Source organism: Nothoprocta perdicaria, unplaced genomic scaffold (genome assembly GCF_003342845.1).
Source record: "Nothoprocta perdicaria isolate Ctin4 unplaced genomic scaffold, notPer1 scaffold_67, whole genome shotgun sequence".
Lineage (NCBI taxonomy): Eukaryota > Metazoa > Chordata > Aves > Tinamiformes > Tinamidae > Nothoprocta > Nothoprocta perdicaria.
In genome coordinates this window covers 3,301,135-3,312,918 of record NW_020455943.1, presented here as the reverse complement: position 1 = coordinate 3,312,918, position 11,784 = coordinate 3,301,135, and the positions used below count along the sequence as shown (strand labels likewise).

The 11,784-nt window shown below is 38.3% G+C and overlaps 1 long non-coding RNA gene across 1 annotated transcript in view; it reads left to right on the top strand.

Moving 5' to 3' along the window:
• Positions 1-6,288: 6,288 nt before the first annotated feature.
• Positions 6,289-11,784, top strand: part of LOC112956813 — a 39,995-nt gene continuing 34,499 nt past the window's right edge. The window contains exon 1 of the long non-coding RNA XR_003251111.1: positions 6,289-6,328. This is a non-coding gene — a long non-coding RNA (uncharacterized LOC112956813). The remainder of the gene's footprint in view (positions 6,329-11,784) is intronic.

Below are 11,784 nucleotides of genomic sequence, written 5' to 3'. Positions count from 1 at the left end.
ACTAGTGGACCCACGTTCTCCCTGACCTTCCTTTTCTTGTTGATATATTTGAAGAAGTTTTTCTTGTTACTCTTAACATCMCGTSCCAGATTTWRTTYCARTTGTGCYTTAGCTTTCCTTGTTGCATCCCTGCATTCCCTGACAACGTTCCTGTATTTATCCCAAGGGGCCTGTCCTTTCTTCCACATTCTATATATTGCTTTTTTCTGCTGGAGTTGAAAAGACCTATTAAATGTGCCATCTCTCTAGCCACCCTTCTTTTTCCTTTGTGTAAATAGTTTTGTTGCTACAGTGTTTCATTAAAACTTATACCACTGTGATCTTGCAGAGATTCAAACTGCCTGTGGTGGCTGAAAGTCTAAAGTACAGGGTGCAGAAACATAATTGAACCTTCTCGCTGGACTTGGACCACACGCTGGCCACAATGAAATTATAAAATCATCTGGGCGGGAGAAACAGAGAGAAGCAGCTGAGGGCTAACCATGTCACTCACTCTTCAGAAAATGTCGTGTTAATCATATCAGTCTGAGGTCTGTGCTGAACTTTCGTGGTGATACAGGCAATAATTGACAGCAAGTTAAATGGGCTTGCACAGAGTCCCTCACATTCACATCAGCTGTAGCAGGCAGATTTAATGTATTCCCTATAATATTTACTTACTTGAATAATTGAAATCTATTTTTGTATGATAAACAAACAAGAAGACTGTCCTTGGGAGATTACTCTTTTCTATCTTAATTACGTTGTTTGTAGGGCTTGGATAATTGATGACTGTGGAAAGTAGGGCAGTGGTATGTCTTTTCTCAGAGACACATAGGGTAGGACTGGGAATGTATGTCCACAGAGAATGCTTGATTAGAAAACTATGATAAGAATTTTGTTCTGCTTTAGCTACTCCCATACCTCTCTAAAAGAATAATCAATTTTTAAAATTTCTTAAATTTCTGTTGATAAGTTGGAGAAGTTTAGATGTGCAAATGGGTGCTTTGGGTAATATGTTGAAATGTAAAGGAAGATGGGAAAAGAATTTTTTTTGCTGCTATGTATTCTCTCCTCTTAAGTGGATATATGATAGGGGAACATTAAAGAAAAGGGAGTCACTGTCGCTATGCTGCTATAAGTCTTTGTTTTCCACCTGATGAGAAATAATGTTATGTTAGGAATACGCTTGTTTCTAACCAGCTGTTGACATAAACTTTATTATTATTTTACTTTTGCTGATGCCTAGAGGAAGACAAACATTGCAACATATAAAGCAGACACCTAAAATAGGTAACAATTAAAGAAAGAGTTATCTGTAAGGAAAATACATAACACCTTAAGAATTCTGTTTTCTGACATTGATCCAGAGAGCTTTGCATGCCAAAGAGGGATTGGGACAGAGTGACCCGATAGCCAGAGGGTGCACCTGAATTTCTGCCACCCTTGGAACTAGAATGGTGCTTCAGGACTATATTCAAATCTCTTGTCCACACATCATGGAGACCTGAATATTCCTTACAGGGGTGATGCTCAGCTCCAAAGGCAGAAGTATCAAGGCTGACACCACTCCAGTGGCACCAACTTGCTCCTGAGGATCAGAGTTGTCAGTCTCTCCTAGGAAAAGCTGGATAATTCCCATTTCCTAAAGGAATGCTCTAATTACCACCCAATAAAACTTTCCTCAGAGGAGGCCCAGGGCTGGAGTGCAAGTCTTGATCTTCCTATCAAACACCAGCCTCTCTGCATATAGGAATGTAGAAGTCACGGGGCAGGCAAAGAGCAAGATAGAGCCCAATCCTGTAGCAAGGGCATGTGACAGGGACCGACCTGACCTTCCTTGGCTGTCCCTGAGCTGAGGGAGTCTCAGTGGGACTTTTCTCAGAGGAATCTCCTTCCATCAGCAAGGAGGAAATCCGTCCCTCTTTGATTAGGGACTGAGCATACTGGCCTTTTTGTCCATGAGGAACAACTGTGCTATCCTGGCATGCCCTTTGAACCATTTCTGATATTTGTTTGCAGACAAGCCATCCAACAGCTTTTCCTGAGCAATTAACATAGCTCATGTGGGTTTTGTGGGGCCACAAGGCATCTTGCTTTTCTTCTACTGCTCATGTGGCTGCTTGGAGCTGGAGGCAGAAGGAGAGGCAGATATGGAGATGTGGGATCTGGGTGGCACAAGAAATGTTACACATTTTCTCTTCTGCTGTAGGGCAAGCATGGGATCTAAGGATGACTGAGCAGGCAGAGACTGCAGTTTGAGTAACAAAATGGTGTTCCTTGTATATCTGCACTGGCCTTTGAGATGTCCTATGGCTCACTGCTGCTATTGCAAACTCTGCTGTATTTAGGCCAATCTAGACTCCTCAGCAAACTTATAATATTCAAATCATAATGGTTTGGAAGAGAAATAGATGATGGAAAAGGATCAAAAGAGGAGAGAAGACTAAGAAAGGAGGAAAAAAATGGAAGAGGAGTTAGTGGAGGGTAGGCACTTCCCACTAAGAAAAGTATATAGATACTGGAAGGATGGTCAGGGTTTTCTCACTGTAAAATGGAGTTTCTCAAAAACTGAACTATTAGGGTATCCTGGAACAGCACAAGCTGGGAAAGGCTGGGCACCCAAGTTATTTTCAGTACTCTTTATTTTGCAGTTGGTCATAGGAAAAATGTGATATCGCATGATTTTTCTAAGCCATTCTTCATTTTCATTCTTGTAGTTTCAAGTTCTCTGTACAATGTGGCACTTGTTACTATGATTTATGGCTTTAGGTGAACAATGTACTATATGTGGTGTTAATTGCACTGGATAGAATCCAGAGGCATTAAAAAGCTTCTCTTCCCTCCTCTGCTAATAAGATTTGATTTCTGAACTGTCAGGAGGGATTATTTATTAGAGCATCATGTTTGTGATTCTGCACAGTAGCTAAGTGTCAGCTCTGTCACTCTAACACATTTTATTTCCTTCTCCCTCTGCATAGTTTTGACAGAAAAGACAATTGATGTGTGCTGAAACCTGGCTTAGGTATGTCTGTTCTGGGCAGCAGGAGTATAATGCAAATGAATATAGGAGTTTAGGGACAGATATAAAAAGAGGACTTGGTCAACTTTGGAAAATATGCCTTGCAACAATATTCCTGATGAGAGAATGAGACGTGAAGTATTTTATTTGAAGTTAATGGATTCATTACGTCCATAGGTTTGAGCAGATGATAAGAAAACAGGGGGTTCTAAGTGTAATAATAGCTCTAAAGCAGTTTCCTTCTTTGGTTTAGCAGTTTCCTTCTTTGGTTTGTAGTCATTTAATCTTCTTCCTTAGGTTTCCCATTACCCAAATGCAGATACATACTTCTTGTTTGTCTGAGTTAAAGATAGGTTGATGGGTTAGTGTACTGCACTGCACTGTCTTTCATAAAAAAGTCCAATTTTCTTTTTAGTTATTTATAAAAATAAATAGTTTTGATTGTTCTGGTTGATTAGGGTGTTTTGCCTCACAAATTTTGCCTCTATCTAAATATTTTGTAGTACAATGTTCCTGTCAAATACCAAAAAAAAAAAAAAAAAAAAAAAAAAAAAAAAAAAAAAAAAAAAAAAAAAAAAAAAAGTGGTGTGTAAACTCTCTAAAAATAAGCTAATAAACTAAATATGTTAATATGTTAATGTAGTAAGACTTCAAAAATAAAATAGTAAGCAGACAGGACAAATAGGGAAGAATAGGTAGTGTTGATTCAGTTGTGATGTGTTTCTTATGACATGCATTTGATATCATCAAACAAAATATGTTCTGCTGCATGTTTAACTGGAAAAACAGGAATAAAAAAATGAATAATCAAGGCAGCTGCAACAGTGTTACCTCTAGATTCTCACAGTATAGTTAGTATAAAAATTGTATATTTTTTTAAAAAATCTGGTTAATCTGGTATGTCTTTCACCAATTTTGAAAACTCTTAATGTTTACATTTTCTACATGTTTTCTTTTTTAACTATGTAGTTATAATGTTACATTAGTCTAACTTTTTGTTCAATTGCCATGTTTGTTTTGAAAGAGAAGCCGACCTGTCTGCACTTAATAATGTGAACAATTAAATATTCTCAGTAAGATTCTCACTCTGCCAGCTAAGCGTTCTCAAAAGATTTTTTTTAATTGCCTTATATGTTGCTTTTAATTACATTCCTTTCCCAAGTGATTATATCCTCATATAGGCCCCATTCCTGCGAGCTATCCTGGCACAGAAGCAGAGAGTTAGAGGCAGAAAAGTGCTGGGAAGGACTGCCAAGGGAAAAAAGGCATAGCCCTTCAGTCAAAATAGAGGGGTGCCAGGAAAGCTGCGAGTCTTGCAAAGGGTTGTCTTTGGTGAAGAAGCCAAATAAAAAAAAAAATAATAATAATAATTCTGGAGGCACTGGGAACTAGTAGGCTGTAGTTATCTACATGGATGGAGACTACTGGGAGTTGTCAGAAGGATCTTCTGGAGCACGAGAACGAGGTATGAAATGCAGAAAGAGTCTTTATTTGGGGGAACAAAGTATAGGGTGCCTGGGGCTGGGCCACAGGGATTATTCTTTTATTGCCTCTGGGTTACTGCCTGCCTGGCGCCGGAGGCAAGAGGTACAAAGGCAGCAGGGCATCCCCAGGGGAGCTTCTGAAAGGAGAAGAGCTGGATCCAGGGAAGAGCCAGGCAGAACTCAGCTGAAAGACCCTGGCCTGGGCAGCAGGAGAAGTTGGCAGGGAAAAGACCCCTGGTCACCCTGAAAGGAGTGGAGGGTTACTTTAATAAGCAAGAGAACTGCTGAGGAAGCACAGCTCCCATCACAGAGGAATTAGAAAAGGGAGTTTGTATCACTTCTCAGCAACTGAGGGAGTTATTTTGTACAGAGCCCAAGATCTAGGCTAGAACGAAGGCGGTTAGGTAATTTTGAAGCCTTTTTCAGCAGAAAGCAGGCAAATTTAGGTAGTCTTGCCCTCAAGCACTTTATTTTAGCATGCTAGTCAGCTGCAGTTTAATGTGGAAGAGCATGTTCCAGGTTACAAGTGTTTGGCAAGAGCCACATCTGCGACTATAGCTCAAATCCACTGCTGATGTTGACCACCCTCTAGCAGAGGTGCTGGACCAAGGTGCCAAGGAATCCAGCACACAGCTGTAAACTGCAGATCTGAGGCTTACGTGGGATTATTTCAATTTACTGATCACCTGCATGTTTAAAGCTTACCATCCCAGTATACTTTGTCTGCCTGAGTCTTAATTTCTCTAGTTTAGACTATATAATGACAATGGTCAACATTCAGTAGAAACACTGTGTATCTTATTTCATGTCTGACAACGTCTTAATTGTAGCTACTGCGTTTTCTTATATGTCCGCCTACTGAAATGAAAATTGCTTCTATCATCTTTATTTGGTGTGTAGTCAGTATTGCAGGTCCAAGCATGACGATATTTATTTTAAAATACTTATTTTAATGTCCCTGATTGTACAGGGTTCTTGCCTTTAGATTTTTTCCACTAACAATCAGAACTAGACTGTTTGGGGGAGGATTGCCTTATTTCCAGCTGGAGTTACTGAATGTATAGATTCAGTTAAACCTTGGCAACCTGAAGAGATGATTTTTATATTCAGCATAAATGCAGTGGCGGAAGTCAGGGTCAGCCTCACATTAGGAATACATGATTAATTGCCTAGTAAAAATTATCCTTAAGCCTTAACTTGGTTATAGATTTCCAAAATACAGACACCTCTTGTATAATTGTAATATACATGCTTAATGCTAGGGCTAATGACATTACATTTAGCTGTGTTCAAGTGCATATTATTTAAATGAACTCAGCTACTCATGCAATCCAGATTGCTCCCAAGTGTCATCTCCTTTTTTAATAGCTAGCAGTCATGACAGGTTTTCTTTGTAACATACTATAAGCAAAGCTACTTCACAAGCACTAATGAGCTTAGTTGAATATATAAACAAAAGTCAAAAATACAAAGAAGACATTTATGCAAACTTTAATTCTATGTTTCTTAAATCTTTCCTTTTACTTTTAACAGATGAAAAATAGTATTTGCCAGATGAGATAGTGTTACCTAATGGAAATAATTCTTGGGTGACCTCTTCAGCATAACTTGGCCACTTCTTAATTGAGTTTTTCAAGGAATACAGCCAATGTTGTGATCTCCATAGATCTCCAGGTCTAGCACCTGGAAGGTAAAAAGAAACAGGAATTATCTGTATTTTCTTCTTCTGCAGCCCACTGCTAAGTGGTTTCCATTCATGTCACTCCATGGAAGAAATGCACGTTTGTCAACTTTTGATTTCTTCATGGACTCAGTGCATCTATATGAGAAGACATTAAAAAAAGTAAGTGCAGAGCTGCTGTAAATCCTTAGACATGGGCAGACAGATTCTGTTTTTTTTTAGTTGCTTTCCATGAGAAATGCAAATATAGCACGTGAATCCAGCTGTGTTTATAAGGTCCTCTGTGACATCTTGCTCTAAAAGTTGGGACAATTAAAGTCTGTTCCATATTCAAAGTGAAGGGAGAGATTAGGCCCCATTTTGGGTACAATATGTAAGAACAAAGACCTTTTCCTAATAAAGGTCTTTTAAATAACGAGGAGATAGCAGATCTTATGAACAGATGTTTTGCAAAAGGAATATAAAATCTGTATTTTCTGCAAGTATTGCTGTAAGAGACACTAGAATATATTACAGTTCCTTCTTATAATGTTCTTATACATCCCTAAACTGAATTATTTGAGTGGGCATTGAGGAAAAGTACAGATAGAATATCTGTATTATCTTAGAGATACAGATACATGTAACTACGAAGAGGTAAACTCTTCATCTGCTTTTCCCATTTATTTTTTCCCTCGACCATTGCTACTAATACATGTGTTGTTCACACCAGTGAGAGGAGAATGCAGCTGAGTCTTTGCATCCAGCAGCTCTACACTGCTGTAGGTTCAAAAACTAAGCTAAGAAAAAAGCAGTAATACTGAATAGAAGAGGCGAAAGCAAAAGACTCACTCCACAAAATGCACCATAATTAAGATAGCAATAACTAATTCAGATAGTAAGTTAAGTTTCTATGTCAAAACATATACTTAGCCTATATTAATGCCAAGGGAGCCAAATAAATACACTTGCATCCACCTGCAAATTAATTATTTTTGTTAGCTACTAAATATAGATGGCCTTTAGCCACATAAAAATTGGGATGGAAGATCTTACGTTTGTAGTCTTTGACTGCATTGTGCAGTAGTTTATTAATTTTCTTCATTTGACTGTAATACCCTGACTCAAAAATTTTCACCTTGTAAGATTAATTCAAGTTCTCTTCCTGTCATTGCCACACATGCCTGCTTTTCCAAAGTCAGTAGGAAATGTGTAAAGCATAGTATGCAAACAAGGGCCCAAATTAAAAGATTTATTAAGGTTATTGGTATGGGAAACTTGAAATACTGTGGCTACCATTTCTTTATTGTAAATAGCCTTGCATGACTTGAGTGACTTCATTACTCCAGTGATTCTCCCAGTATGTCATCTTCAAGTTCATTAGAAGAGCATAAAGCCTAAAGAACGCAAAGGAAGAGCATAAAGCATAAAGAAGCGTTGGGCAATTATCTCTCCCCAGTGCCACAGTGCCACAAAGAAAGGTAAAGCCATTCCAGTTCAAACTTGCAGTGGCTTCTTCTTGTGGAAAGACCCAACCTTACAAGCTATGTGTCTTCTAAAGGGCATAAGTGCTGCAGAGGTATATGAAGGTTGCAGAAGGAATCGAAGGGGTGGCTGCAGCAGGGAAGTGGCAGCAGGAAACCAGTCCTTTTAGAAGTGGTGGCAGTGGCACTGGTGCTGATGGGCTGTATAGGAGGTGGTGAAGCAGCAGCAGAGCTCGGCTTTGGTGCTGGCAAATGGCCTGAGCACAAATGTTGGCCTCTGCTGAAAAACAGAATTATGATCACTTTAGCTGAGAAAGGCAGTAGATCTCACATTTGCCATATCTTTTGAAACAAGATGTACTTGCTAATCCTCCAAGCTTAGGCAGGGAGCTGTGAGGATGCATAACCTGGCATCTACTGGCTACCTTGTCAGGCAGCTGGAAGAGGCAGATCAGCATTATTGCCAACGTGCCTGCGAGTAGCAGTAGTTTCATTCATATGTTGCTATTTATTTGGATTTTGTACTTATTCTTCCACAATTCCCCCAAAGAAAAGAATCGCTTCCTTAAATCCTTCTTTCTAAGTTTGTTATTTGCCATCTGGGAAACAGTTCATGCTCTTGAGCCAATGTGATTTACTTTCTTATGCTTGAGCAGAGTGAGGAACACAGCGGAATACAGTGTTTCTGATGAGAGTATCTAGAACATGAATCTGGCATGTTTGCTCCCTGGCATTGCCTGGTATTTGCATTTATGCAGCAACAAGCATAATATAAAAGCTCTTATATATATATGAATGTGCTTGTAAAAGTAGACCTCGGCTCTACATCTGGCTCTGAGCGGACATTAAGGTTTGTCCACATATTGTAACAAATCTCTGACAAGGCCTCCAATGCTGATGTTAATTGAATGTCTTTTTTTCTAGATATATTTTCAATGTTGCTTCTATCTGCTTGTCCAACCTGAATACTCTTGAGAAAAGGGAGATGACAAGAATTAATGCCTGTTTGCGTTAACTGTAACTTTATTGTCACTTAATTAAGCATGATTAATGTGAGGAGGCAAAGCAGAAATGTCAAGCTGTTTTCAACAGCTCTATACTGATGAGTTTGGAAAAACAAGCAGTAGCATTGCAGTGTTGATTACAATGAAATCCATCCAAAGATGCATTGTTTTGAAGGCATATTTTTTTTTTTCTCCAGCCTTTGGAAAGATTCTGGTAAATTGCCAATCACTGTTACTCTTGGAAATCTCACCTAAGACGGATGAACCAAAAACACAACCTCTCTTCTCCTCACATCCAAAACAAAGAAGAAACTTATGCTCAGAATTATTCAGTAATCATGAGACTGTTTAAGCTGTATTTGGATAATATATTCTGAATATATACAGGGAGAAGCCAGTTTTATATTGGGACTATTCCTTAGGAACCTTGTAAATTTAATTTACAGTCTTGATTCACCACCAAAAATAAAATGATAGGTTGGTTATGATTCCTCGTAGATCTAGCAGAATAGACCAAATAGCAGAAAGCTTGTGCATAAAGCATTAAATCTGGTAGGCCTGGCATTATCTAAGTTACTAGAAGTACCTTAGCTGTCTAAGTGCTACCTATGACTATATCTAGCAAACTCGCTTTCTTTTTTTCCCCTAGTGTTTTCTTTCTTGTAAAATATGTTCTGTTTTCATATAAAATATCAAGCCACTGAAGAAGTTACAGCACTGAGATGAATATATACAATGGATTTTTTTTTAATCATCACAAGGAATTGTAGTTTTACTGAGTTCTTCAATAAGAAACATAGGACTTGGGATGAGAATGCAAATTTCTGGGGTCTGTCAGGTGACAATCCAAAGAATTAGTCTAAGGGAGTGATTTAAAAATAGTCAGAAAATTGATATATGTATATATTTTTTTCCAAGAGATGTGACTGTATTGTCCTTTCTAATGGCTCAAGTGAAAGCATATGTGTTTTTTCTTCTTTGCTAAAAGGGAATGTTTTTTCCTCTTTTTCCTGTGACCTGGGAGCTAGCTGCATCCCATGAGGGACTTTTTCCTCATATTTTCTCTTGTGCTGAAGAATAAAGATGAAGTAAGAATTTCTGAGCAGTGAGATCTTGAGAGGAAGCAGCTCAAGGCTGCTGGATGTGGTTTCCCTTGCTCTCCTCCTCATTCCAACAGAACGTTTCCCTTTATATGTACTCCTGTCCCTACTCCCTTCTGTGGCAGGGAGAGAGCCTTACTTCATAGTTTCTCTCCAGCAAAGGAGGAATGGAAAATATGACAGTAAATGGAGGGGAAGCAGATGAAAAGAGGAGAAGAGGCTTGGAAAGAGGAAGAATTGGGCATATTTAAGACTGGAACAAGGACAAATAGGGAGTGGCTTGGGGAAAGACAAAATAATTATAGGGAAAAGTAGATGAAATCATTAAAATTAATAAATAAGGACATGAAAATAGAAGAGGAATGGGAAAAGTCTGAGTAAAAGAAAGATCTTGCAGGTATTATTTGTTAGACCTGTGTTACATTGATGCATTTAAAATTGGAAATTTATGATTTTTTGTATTTCAGAACTACTTTCTCTGGATTTTTTTTTTAAATCCCTGCCTTTAGAGGACTCTCTCAGTGGTCTTTCACCCCCATGTTATTGAGATCTAACTTTTCATAAACTATTTTAATTTATGACAAAACATTTACACACATTTAGAAAAACTAAGTTTTCATTTTGGCAAGTCAAAGCAGGAAAAGCCCACACAGACTGATCAGAAAGATTGGTCTCATCTGGCAAACAAAAGCAGGGCTTCTTCTCTTCTTTTGTTGCTATTTCATTGAATTATTACATATACTGAGGGATATTATTCCACTGAAGAGCCATGCTGAGAATACTATTGAGAACGTTATGAATACGGCCTTCGAAGAATTTTCATGTTTACTTAAGAAGCGAGAGCTCTAATTTTAGAAAAACTTTCCCCCACACGCTCATTTAAATTGGAGTTTTACGTAAGGAAATAAAACTTTCCTGTTATAGCTGGAGGGACAGGAGTTTGGAGGATGGATCTCGGGTGACCACTGAGTGATGTCACTCTCCTTGAGCGTTCAGCAGAACAGTCCTTTTTGGGAGAAACAATTTACTCGTTGCCCCATGTTTTCACTGGACTAGAGCCTTGCCATTTTAAATATCTAGCCATGGTCTCTGATTCGGGGGTATAGTGCCTTGGTGGGTTTTAGTGGAGACCGTCAGGCTACTTACGTAGCCTTGAAGAGCATTTCAGTCTTAGCCACATAATTATAAGGTGCTTTGTCATCTGGCTGGGCTCAAGAGAGTAGTTATGTGAGTCATGTGAATTAGAACCTGATATTTCATAGTATCATTGATTGTGTCCAAAACAAATTTTGCTGTTGCTGTCTCTCTCTCCTCTCTCTCTCTCTCCTTGAAAGTGCTGTCAACTGTTTTCTGTTTTCCTGAAGTGATGGAGATAAAGCCATCTGTCATCCCCCTTCAGTCCTCCTTTTGATGGGGAAACTGTTGCACAACATGGTAGGGAAATGAAAATGTAATATCGGTCTGTGATGCACCTTTATGTAATTGGTAAAATGTAAAGCAATGCCATTTTATTGCTTACTTAGCAGTAATTTAACTATTTATAAAATTGTAGCCTTTGTCAAATGATTTCTGATTTAATAACAGGTCTCGTATCATAAAATTATGAAGCCCTACCTAAAATATTTATACTGCTGTAAAAATGTCCTTTCTTTCCCCAGCAAATAAAATTAATGAAATGTGCATGAAAGAATCGGAAAGTAATAAAATGGGACATCCAAAATTTAGCTTTGGCTAAAAAATAAAAATATTTCCATTGGTAATCATAAGCTGAGAAACAAAACATTTTCCTCACAGTTTTTCATTGCTTATTTTTCTTTCCAAAATAAATTAAACCCTTCTCTTAAAAGCCCAGATCAATCCAGTCAGTTAGATGCATGGCTAATCCAGCTAAATAACAGGCTGGATTTAATCAGAAATAATAGAAATGGTGGGAGATAAAATGTAGTGCACTACCTTTAATATGTCCACATCTAAACCTGCTCAAATGTGTCATACTGAATGGGAGAAAAACACTAAGATCTTCTGTTCTGCTTTCCATACACTCTTTCTTA